Source organism: Camelus bactrianus, chromosome 6 (genome assembly GCF_048773025.1).
Source record: "Camelus bactrianus isolate YW-2024 breed Bactrian camel chromosome 6, ASM4877302v1, whole genome shotgun sequence".
Taxonomy (NCBI): domain Eukaryota; kingdom Metazoa; phylum Chordata; class Mammalia; order Artiodactyla; family Camelidae; genus Camelus; species Camelus bactrianus.
The window spans coordinates 80,114,408-80,126,751 of record NC_133544.1 but is presented as its reverse complement, the minus strand read 5'-3'; the positions used below and the strand labels follow the sequence as shown (position 1 = coordinate 80,126,751).

General features: G+C 39.4%; 1 protein-coding gene across 1 annotated transcript in view; it reads right to left on the bottom strand.

Moving 5' to 3' along the window:
• Positions 1-10,045: 10,045 nt before the first annotated feature.
• The window catches only part of AP4E1 (adaptor related protein complex 4 subunit epsilon 1), a 139,645-nt gene continuing 137,346 nt past the window's right edge, over positions 10,046-12,344 (bottom strand). The window contains exons 29-30 of the mRNA XM_074366108.1: positions 11,546-11,584; positions 10,046-10,835 (exon numbers count right to left, since the gene is read on the bottom strand). The gene's annotated coding sequence lies outside the window, so the exon portion shown is untranslated. The remainder of the gene's footprint in view (positions 10,836-11,545; positions 11,585-12,344) is intronic.

The window sequence follows — 12,344 nt, the reverse complement described above, 5'->3', positions numbered from 1 at the left end:
AGTTTTGCAGAGGGGAGGTTACCTTCTTACTCCACCTCTGTTCCCTGATACCCACAGTCCGTGGCCCGGGTCACCAATGTTAGCAACCTTTCTCTATGCTCATCAATCATATGTACATAAATACACAGGCATAGGTTGCTGATGATGATAATAATCATAACTTTAAAAGGGAGATATGGATTATCCTTTGATTTATCCTTTTTTAAAAATGAAATCATATACATTTCTCTGACTCTTGATTTTCTCATTTAATAATACCTCATGGGAGTACCTTAATCATCTTTTTTAAAACTTCAAAACATTCCAGAATATTGATAATCATAATGCATTGGAATATTCCCTTATTGTGGAAACTTTATGTCCTATTTTTGTCACTAAGCAATAAATATTCTAGGATATATCTACCCATACACCCTGCTTCTATTCTATGAAAGAATAATTCTATTCTCTGTAATGGAATTGTGAGGCTGAAATGATGTGTGCCTTTTAGTTTAATTGCTAATGCTAGATTTCTTTCCAAAATGTTGTAGCAATCTCTCTCTCTACCAACAATGCATAAGTGTATTCTCATCTGCTTCCTACCAGTAGTAGGTGTTATCACTCTAATTTGTGTCAACCTGATGGGTGGAAAGTGATAACCCATTGTTACTTTATTATTTTTTTGCATTTCCCTGTCTAGCAGAATGCTTGAGCATCTTTTTAATGTTCATTAGTCATTTGGGTTTGTGCTTTTATGAACAGTCTGTCCTTATCCTCTGCCCATTCTTAATTAGATTGTTTGCCTTTTTATTATCAATTTGTAAGATATTAACCCTTTGGAAGACAGGCTAACAGTTCACCTAACCTGTTTCTTCATCCTCGTAGGAGCAGCCAGACTATATGTCCCAGCCTTTCTAGTGCTTAGACATAACCACAGACTGAGTTCTAGTTGCTGAAGTGTGTTCTACTCCCAGGCCCAGCCTATAAAACCGCAACTTGTGAGTGTCCCTCCTAATTGTCCTTCCCCAGCAACCTTGGAAGCCACACGTTAACGATGGAGGTGCACAAAATGGAAAGAGCCTGGGTTCCTGAATCCCTGCTGGGAAGAGAGATCCCAAAGGGCCACCTGTCATGGACTTTGTATAAGCGAGAAACTCATTTCTATTGTGTTAAGCCATAGGGAGTGATGGGTTTACATGTATAGCAGTTACTGGTCCCTCAACTCATACACCTACCACCTGCCATATGTGTTACGACTATGTTCCCCAAACTATCATGTGTATCAACTTTGCTTGTAGTAAAATTTAAATTATAAAATGCCTGTATTTTCTTGTACTCCTTTATTTTATAGTTTCTAAATTTTCTGTCTAAAATGGTATCTTGGAAGCTTTCCAAAAATACAGATTCTAAAATCCATCCTAAAAAATTCCACTATAAGCAGACTGTAGTGGAGCCAGGAAATCTAAATATTTTTACAGCTCCCTGGGTAATTCTGTTACTATTCCAGGATTGAGAGGATTGCTTAAGCCGTTAAGGTGGCAGCCCCTACCAAAATGGAAGTAACTGGGAGTAATGACCTGCCTTATTATCCATTGATGCTTCTGAGAATAATTTACCTGTCTTCTAAAAGTAGATTCCTGGAGGCATTTGGAGAGAGCCTAAACTGAAGCTATGTGTTAACCCATCATTGCAGGAGGTCCTGAATTCAAATCCTGACACCTCTACTTGCTGTACACCCATGGGCAAGTGACACACCTTCTCTTGGCCTCCTTTCTCCTGCCCTACAAAAATGGGGGTGATTATAATTTCTACTTTGTGATATGAATACTGACTTAACTTTCAGAGGTAAGCCAAAGATAAAGAGATGCACATAAAAATATTCAACTCTAAACCTGGCACATGGGAGCAGGCCAAGAAATTGTTATTATTGATTCTAAGTTAGAGAGACACTAAATACAACCTTGCCTAATTTATAATTTTGCCCGTGGATAGTTCTACTGTATATCTTCTGAAAGAGCAATAAGCCCTTTCAGTTAAAGAAATACAAATTAGAAACTTCAGATATAGATAGATTGATAGATTAAATATTTAAAGAGCAATTAGCTTTACAAGCATAGAAATATTGCAGAAATTCTCTGTATCTCTCAAAGCTTGCTTAGTTCATGTGTATTGTATTAGTGTATCTGTGTACATGTGCATGTGAGGTATGGTGTATTGCAGGCATTGGGAGAGATGTTTAAAACATTAGGTTAAGCATAAGGACTGTGAGCTCTTAAGAAAAAAAATTGTTGTCAGAATGGCTGTGATCAAAAAGGCTACAAATAAATGTTGGAGAGGGTGTGGAGAAAAGGGAACCCTCACATGCTATTGGTGGGAATGTAAATTGGTACAGTCACTATGGAGAACAGTACAGAGGTTCATTAAAACTAACAAACAAGCAAACAAACAAAAACCAGAACTATCATATGATCTAGCAATTCTACTCCTGGGTATATATCCAGAAAAAAATGAAAACACTAATTTGAAAAGACGTGCATCTCAGTGTTCATAGTAGCACTATTTACAATAATAGCCCAGATGTGGAAATAACCCAAGTGCCCATCAACAGATAACTGGCTTAAGAAGATGTGGTGTATATATAATGGACTATAACTCAACCATAAAAAGGAATAAGATATTCCCATTTGCAGCAACATAGATGGACCTAGAGAAAATTATGCTTAGTGAAGTAAGTCAGACAGACAAAGACAAATACTATATGATATCACTCATATGTGGAATCTAAAAAATAATACAAATGAAAGCATATACAAAAGAGAAACAGACTCATAAACATGGAAATCAAATTTACAGTTACCAAAGAAAAGAGGGAGTGCAAGAGGAACAAATTTGGGGTATTGGATTAAGAGATACGATCTATTCTATACATAGAATAGATAAGCAACAAGGATTTACTGTATACCACAAAGAATTACCCAACATCTTGTAATAACCTATAATGGAATATAATCGGCAAAAAACCAAAAAAACACAGAATCACTATGTCATAACCTAAAACTAACACAATATTGTAAATCAACTATACTTCAATTTTTTTTTAAAAATGGATGCTGGGACAATGATTGATTCATAAATAACTGCTCAGGGGGGATTCCTAAGGCCCAGAAAAACAACTGCCAAAATTAATTTAGGGAACTCAAATTTATTGAGGGCCTACCCTGTGCTACGCTATGTGCTAAGGGTGCTATGTACCATTTCATTCATCCCTTGAATAGGCCCATGAAATTGTACCTTACTATTCCCACCTACAAGAGAAGAAAACAGGTGCTCAGAGAGGTTAAATAAGTTGCCCACAGCTGTACAGCTCTTAAAGGGTGGAGTCAGGATGTGCTCAGGTACAAGGTTTCTCTTGGGGATGATGAAAATGTTCTAAAATTAGATCATGGTCTTCAGATAATACTACAAAGCTACAGTAATCAAAACAGCATGGTACTAGCATAAAAACAGACATATGGATCAATGGAACAGAAAAGACAGTCCAGAAATAAACCCACACATCTATGGTCAATTAATCTTTGACAAAAGAGGGAATAACATACAGTGGAGAAAAGACAGTCTCTTTGACAATGGTGTTGGGAAAGCTGGACAGCCGCATGTAACTCAATGAAGTTATAACACACCCTTATACCATACACAAAAATAAACTCAAAATGGCTTAAAGTCTTAAGCGTAAAACAAGACATCATAAACCTCCTAAAAGAAAACATAGGCAAAACATTCTCTGATATAAATCTCAGCAATGTTCTTTTAGGGCAGTCTACCCGGGCAATAGGAATAAAAGCAAAAATAAACAAATGGGACCTAATTAAACTTACAAGCTTTTACACACCAAAGGAAACTATTCACAAAGCAAAAAAGAAAACCTACAGACTGGAAGAAAATATTTGCAAATGATATAACTGATGAGGGCTTAATATCCAGAATATACAAACAGATTATACAACTCAATAACAAAAAAATAAATAACCCAATCAAAAATGGGCAGAAGACCTAAACATTTATCCACTGAAGTCATAGCCAATAAGCACATGAAATAGGACAATGGTGAATAGGCACATGAAAAAATGCTCAGTATTGCTAATTATCAGAGAAATGCAATAATGGCCATCATTAAAAAATCCACAAACAATAAATGCTGGAGAGGGTGTGGAGAAAAGGGAACCCTCATACTCTGTTTGTGGGAATGAAGTTTGGTGCAGCCATTATGGAAAACTGTGCAGAGATTCCTTAAAAAACTAAAAATAGACTTACCATATGATTCAACAATCCTACTTCTGGCCATATATCCAGAGGGAACTCTAATTCAAAAAGATACATGTACCCCAATGTTCAGAGCAGCACTATTTATAACAGCCAAGATATGAAAGCAACCTAAAGGCTCATTAATAGATGAGTGGATAAAGAAGTTGTGGTATATATATATTCAATGGAATACTCGATGGAACCATTAAAAAAGAATAAAGTAACACCATTGGCAGCAACATGGATGGACCTGGAGATTGTCATACTAAATGAAGTAAGCCAGAAAGAAAAAGAAAAATACCATATAATATCGCTTATATGTGGTATCTAAAAAAAAAAAAAAGACACAAATGAACTTATTTACAAGATAGAAAAAGACTCACAGACATAGAAAACAAACTTACGGCTACCAGCGGGGGAAAGGGGTGGGGAGGGATAAACTGGGAGTTCAGTATTTGCAGATACTAAATAATATATAAAAAATACGTAAACAAGTTTATACTGTATAACACATGGAGCTGTATTCAATACTTTGTAATAGCCTATAATGAAAAAGATTATGAAAAGGAATATATACGTACAACTGAATCACTGTGCTGTATACCAGAAATAAATACAATAGAGCTGTTTTTAAAAAAAAAAAAGTGCACCAGGTCTATCACACTCCCAAGCCAAACTTGTGTAAAATATTTTCCAGTTTAATAAGTGCTTTCACCTGCATCATCTTGTTAATGTTCAACCTACCCCCCTTCCCACTCCCAACACCACAATGTAGATGTGGAAATCCCACAGGCTTACAGGGAGGGGAGGGGTGGATAAACAAAGCCAAAACTCTTGTATGGGCTCTCAGGCCAGATGGTCAGCAAAACCATAGGAGCCAGAGTGGGTATCAAGGTCAGGTATCAGAGTAAGAATGTGAGGGAGAATGGGGCAGCCAGGGCAGCTGGTGCCTTCCGAGGCTCACCAGAACTTCCACAAAAATATCTTCAGTCCACTTACAATGCTGGCTGGCTAGCCTTTATTTAAAACTCAAATCTTATCTCATGGATCCCACTAAAAGCCCTCAGCTGTTCACCTCTGCCTTAGGATTACACGCCAAGACTTGAATGCAAATCCAAATCCTTTAAGACCCAAAGTCACACAACACCCTCCTCTCTAGCCACACCAAAGACAGCATGGTCAGTCCCTGGGTGCCAGTGAGAGCTCAAGTCTTCATGCTTCTGCCCATATTACTCCGTGTCTGCCTGAAGGATCTCACTCAGCATCAGAGTCAATTTTAACTCTTCTCTGTGGGCCCCTCTGCCCTCCCTCCCCCACAGCCCACACCTTCCAGTTCTCTGCTTATATTTCCTTCATATCTTTGACAATTGAGCACATTCAGCTGTCACTATTTGTTTCTTGCCATCTTCCCCTCACTCCATAGTTTTATCACTACAGATCCATAAAGCCAGTTGCCCACTTACTCCACTTGAAGGAGCACAAGGCATTGTTTTGGACTGAACTGTGTCCCCACAAAGAGGGGAAGTCCTAACCCCAGGTCCCTGTGAGTATGATCTTATTTGGAAATAGGGTCTTTGTAGATGTAATTAGTTAAGATGAGGTCATACTAATTAGAGTGGGCCAATCAATATGACTGATGTCCTTATAAAAAGAGAAGACACAGAGAGCCAGACACTCAGGGAGAATGCCATGTGATGATGAAGACAGAGATTGAAGTGATGAGGTTACATGCCAAGGAATACCAAATGTTACCAGAAACCACCAGAATCTAGGAAGAGGCAAAGAAGGACTTTCCCCTAGAGGCTTCAGAGGGAGCATGGCCCTGCCAACACCTTGATTTCAAACTTCTTGCCTCCAAAACCGTGAGAGAATATATTTCTATGGTTTTAAGCCACCCAGTTTGCAGTACTTTGTTACAACAGCTAACAAACTCATACCAAAATTTTAAATCCATCAAAGTGAAGGACAGCAGAATACGCCATCCAAAATATGCCACTCTGACATAAGGATTCATGAGCTGAAGGCAATTGAGGAGCAAATAAAAGTTTCTGCCCTCCATCTGTTTGCCTAAAAGCAGGACATAAATGGGTAAAGGTGTCCCCACACCCCTCTCTAACAGGAAGGACAGAAGTTAGTCACATGGGAAGGGATAAATTTCAGAGTTTGAGATTTGAAAATGTTAGCCACTATACATAAAAATAGATTAAAAAACAAATTTCTTCTGTATAGCACAGGGAACTATATTTGATATCTTATAATAATCCTTAATGAAAAAGAATATGAAAATGAATACATGTATACATATATGCATGACTGGGACATTGTGCTGTACACCAGAAATTGACACATGAAGTTAATCACCAGAGACAGCTCTAGACCATTATCAGCCCAGAGGAACACCAGAGGAGTCTACAAAGTTTACTAACTAGCCCTCATCTTGCATTAGTCCCCCATATATTTGCCTCCATAGGAAGGAAGATAGGCCAAAACAATATCCTTCTCTCACTTCAAAGAGACTTTCTAGGAGCTGCACAGGACACTTCCATTTATAGCTCATTGCCCAGAACTTAGTCATATGGTCACACCTAGATACAAGGGATAATGGAGAATGTATTTTTCACCCTGGTGAAAATGCAGCCAATTAAAAAGTAGAAGAGGAGAAGTGGCCTCTTCTTATACAATTATTCCAATAAATTAACGAAAATGAAATGATAGAATGTCACCATCTTACAACCTCCAACAAATTAATGGATCAAAGCATTGAACATCAATGACTGCTAACGTTAGAGAAAAAGAGTGAGAAGCAGACATTATGCGCCTCCTGATGAAAGAATACATAACACTAATAATCCAGTTAAACGATCAGTTATGAGTTTGATCAAACCTCTGATAATCGGCAAAATCAAGACTGAGAAACTCTACAGGTCAAATAAATCAGGTTCTTCAAAAGACAAACTGTAAAAAGAAAAAAAGGGATGGATAGAAATGTGCAGTTTAAAAGAGATTTAAGAGACAGATTAATTTTTTTAAGAGCAAAATTAAACCCTGGTATCTAAAGATGCACAATCGGGGTAATTAAACTGTAAAGCTATGCAAGTAAGTGATTACCATAAAAGCCATGACTGTACTTACTTTTGGAGAGATGGAGGAGTTTGTCATTGGGACAGGGTACATGGAAGGGCTCCTGGGGTAGCTGACAGAATTCTGACTTTACCTGGGTGGTGGTTGGAAGGATGTTTGCCTTTTAACAATCCACTCACCCATAATTTGTTTTGTGTGGTCTTTATATTTGTGTTTTGCTTTACAATGAAAGGGTTAAAATGAGCAAAGGAAATGTTTTTCATCAAAAGGCACCGCAGCCTTCAATTAAGGATACTGGAAGAAAATTTAGAAAGGCAGGGAGATACCCACTATTATCAAAGAAATAACTGAATAAATCTTTCCTAAACTGAAGGTGCTCTCAACAAGGCAATGGAAAGGATCTATAGGCTGCTACACAAGAGTACTCCTTACAGAAAACAATTTCTATAAGACCTTTCCGCTAAGAAGTCTGAGCCCTTAATTCATTGCCAGGGAGTTGCTCAGGGCAACCTCAACTGGAGCCAGGAAAGACTCTGTTTCCTAATAGAGAGGAGGTGGCCGCCTGGCGCAGCCAGTCGCCCTGTGAGTCAGGGAACATGAGTTCCCAGTTTAGCTCAGCCACTGCCTCCCCGTGTGACCTTGGGTGAGTCACCCGAACTCAGTGTCTCTGCCAAGCAAATGGGGAGTGAGTGTGGCATGAGGTAATCTAGAAGCCCTTCAGTCTCTACCTTCATGTACTTTCATGATTCTAAAGCAGAACCTCAGCCCCTCTTGCTCCCTCGTCTTCAGAGAGGGCCTGCACTCTACGGCGTGTGCATCTACTTCTACTTTAACCTGAGCACTCAACCCCGACACCTCGTGGCCTTTCTCTCGCCTTATGAAACAGCCTACACTCTATGTAGTATGTCTCTCTAAATAAATCTACCTTTACTAAAAAAAAAACAAAAACAAAAACTAATAAAAGGCAGGATCTCTCAGAGGGCGGTTTATCAACCACCTGCATTAGAATCACGGGTTATTGAAAAGGCGCCTTCCAGACCTAGTGAGTCAGACTCACTGGGGATGGGGCACTGGAATCCATTTTTTCCCCAGGACCACACATGTTTCTTACACATATTAGTATGAGGGCCGCTGTTCTAAGATATTGCTTACATAGAAAGAGAGTGGAAAGGATTTCACATCTCTTAAACTCCTCCTATATGCCAAGCACCCCGCCGAGGGCATTTTGATTACAGGAATACATGAAGAGGGTGGTATCCGCGTCCTACAGCTGAGGAAAGGGGACCGGGTGACTTCCGGTCACACAGCTAGTAAGTGATGGGTCTGTCTGACTTGCACGGCTTCTTCACAAAACTTTGGGAAGGGAGGGAAGGAAATAAATTCAAACTGAGGTGTCCCAGGACTGGAAAGATCCTAGTTAAGTGGCCCTGTTAAGCTTTTGTCACCGGCAAAGCCCATTAACAATTCCCCGAAAATTAAAAACACAATCTGGGTAATACCATGAAGTCTAACCTTTTGTCGTCCTTTGTGCTTCCTCTCGCTTCGCTTGTGCATGGGGTACCGCGTGCAAGAGGTACTGTACCAGGCACTTCAAATGAGACTTCCTCACGGGAAATGACAACAATAGCACCTCAGCTTGGCGTTCTGTGTGTAGAGACGCTGCTGACGCAGGAGACAGGGCAGCTGCAGCTCAAGATGGCGGCGGTGGCGGGCGTGTGAGGAGACGCTGCACGTGGCACCTCGCTGGGCTCCGCTCGGCGGGCCGTGTGCAGAAGCGCTGCACACGACACTGAAGCTCAAGATGGCGGCGACCACCCAGGGAGAACCCCGCGCTGCTGACAAGAACCGTTTAAAGCCGCCCTCTGGTAGAGAGCCTTTCTGGTGAATGTGTATCCCAGAGCGATAGCTCACATGTCTCTATTATTTGATCAAAGAATAAACTTATTTGCTTCCAAATCAAATTCAGTCTTGTTCTGTTGGTGTGAGGGACACATAGGGCAGGAAGACCCTTGTTGGGGACTGACTCGAAGGGGCCCTAACACTTTCAGCACAGGCACACACTATACAAAACTTTCTACCTTCCGTTTAATATTATAAAGGCGGCGGCGGCGGCGGGGGGGGGGGGTGAGTAACAGGAAGGATGAGTAAAGAAAGGCGCAGTAAAGTCTCTCCTTTGAACGAAATGGAAGCTGACAGAAGATACGTAAACACTTGATGTTTGTGGTGCAGAAAAATAAGTAGCCAGAAAGATCTTAAAGTGACCTAACCATAGGGAACAAAACAGCCAGGAATAGCTTTTGGTTACTGCATATAAAGGAGGGATTTGTAATAAAATAATATTCTGGCATATTGATTTCTTTAAAAGTTGCTATAAAATATGATCTTTAAGTATAAGGATTATTTAATATATTTAAATGTCTTAATAAAGAAAAATTATTATACAAAAAAGGCTGAAGATGCTATGATGGAAAGATCTCAAGCAGACTTTGCCTTATAGGACAGATCATGTGTTTGAGTTCCCAATGCCTGGGGTCAGCATACCCAAGATTTAGGGAGAGAAGATGGTAACTTTTTTTTTAATTTTATTTTCCTTTTTTTCTTTCTTTTATTGTATCAACATGAGAAGATGGATGTTAGCTGAAACTACAGTGGTAATCATTTCACAATATACACATGTAAATCAAACCATCATGCTGTACTCTTAAACTTATCAGAGATGTATGTCAATTATTTCTCAATAATTGGAAAATTAGTTTATTAAAACTTGGAAAATTGTTTTATTAAAAATGCAAAATTCCAAAAATAAGCAGAGATGATTTGGTCTTGCCATTTTTACTACTCCATTTTGATCCTGCTAATTTTTAAATTTTTTATTGAAGTATAGTTGATTTACAATGTTGTGTTAGTTTCTGGTGTACAGCAAAGTGATTCAGCTTATATATATATATATACACACACACATACATACACACACACACACACACACACACACATACTCTTTCATATTCTTTTCGATTATGGTTTATTACAGGATATAGTTCCCTGTGCTATACAGTAGGATCTTGTTTTTTATTAATTTTATATATAGTAGTTTGTATCTGCTAATCCCAAACTCAATTTATTCCTCATCCCCCATCCCCTTTGGTAACCATAAGTTTGTTTCCTATGTTTGTGAGTCTGTTTCTGTTTTGTATCATATTTTAGATTACATATATCATATGATACTTGTCTTTTTCTGTTTGATTCATTTCACTTAGTATGAGAATCTCTAGATCCATCCATGTTGCTGCAAATGGCATTATTTCATTCTTTTTGTGGCTGAATAGTATTCCATTGTATGTAAACACCACATCTTCTTTATCCATTGATCTGTCGATGGATATTTAGGTTGCTTCCATGTCTTGGCTATTGTAAATTGTGCTGCCAGGAGCATTGGGGTGCATGTTAGATGATAACCTTCTTAAAGGTGAAATCTGCAAATATAACATGATCAAAGTCCTAGTCAATGACACAACCATGGGGAAAGGGAGTAGAAAGTGCTTTCAAATATTGGTTAAAATGTTCTAAAGTAAATCAAAGGGTGGAAGGGGATGCAGTGTAAGTAGCACCCAACTCTCTGGACAGGGAGAATTAGAGCTCAGAGAGCCTCTGGCTGCCAAAGTCGGGCAGTGGGAAGTGGTTTAGTCAAATGGGGCAGTCACTAAGATCATGGAAAGGTGTGACGCCCATTAGTGTCAGCCACTGAGGTAGCACTGTGGGGGAGGCACTTCTGCTGTGAGAGGTCAGTCACACACAGGACAAGGTAGCTAACAAGAAGAGATGGTAAAGTAAGAACTACAGAGCAAGATGAGCCAAGGAGTGCTGTAGGTACACAGAGAAGTGAGATACCCTCTCAAGCCTAGGGCTTCCAGGGGAGCCAGTTTTCAAAAAGAGAGACTTGTAAGCCAGACTCCAAGTGAGGGAGAGGTGAGAAAAGGCACAGTGTGCACAGCACACAGCTTAGTTGGGGGACAGTGAGTCTGTCAACTTAGTTAGAGAGGAGCATTCCTACAAGGGATGTAAGGTCACAAAGGGCCAGATTAGGGATGGAGTAAGGGGCTTGAATGATAAGATTAAAGAGTTTATAAGTTATTTTGTAGGCAAAAGGGAGCTGCTGAAAGGTTAGGAATAACATAACCCTTACCAATCCCAGATCCATGTGTCCAACCTCTATATGGAGTTACTATAAAAAAAAAAAAAAAATCACAGTCCAAACAGTAAAGGTTAACAACAAAAAGAATTCCAGTCTTTTACTCCCCTCTCTCCCATTCATAACTCCCAGAAACATTTCTTAGATACTGTTTCTGTTCCTTCTCTTCCTCCAAACACACTACTTTAGAGTTCCATTTTCTGGTCAAGGTTCTTCCCCTTTTCCTCCAACCTCTCTGCCCCAATCTTTCTATATCGTAAAAGTCTCGGAACACTTCTGACAGATGGAAATTCTCCTAAGCTTTGAGCTGGAGGCAGGGAGGCTGAGAATGAAACATAGGGAGCAAAAGTTGAGGCATAAAGACAGCATTCTCCTAATCAAGATGAAAGAAGGGAGTATTCAAATCTACATATTATTATACCATCACTGTACGACGGGGTGAGGATGAAATATGGAGTTTTAGGAAAATGTCCACAATTACTGATCCGACCCTGAAATGTTATAGATACACATCATGGTCAGGTAGATAGAATATACACAGTTTTTTGTTTGTTTGTTTGTTTTGTTTTTTTTTTTTTGATGTTTGGGAAGTCAGTGGATGGAAGGACTAATTCAATGAGAGGAGACTAAGCGTGGGAGAGAGTGGTGAGCTGATTGATTGTGTCACCGGAGCCGATCACGGAAGATGGTGAGTGATCTGCAACACTGACAAAGAAAGCTAAATTTCTGCGATTTTTCTGAAGATTAATGAATCATGAGTCAACCATTTCCAAGTAAACATTTCAGACTGCAT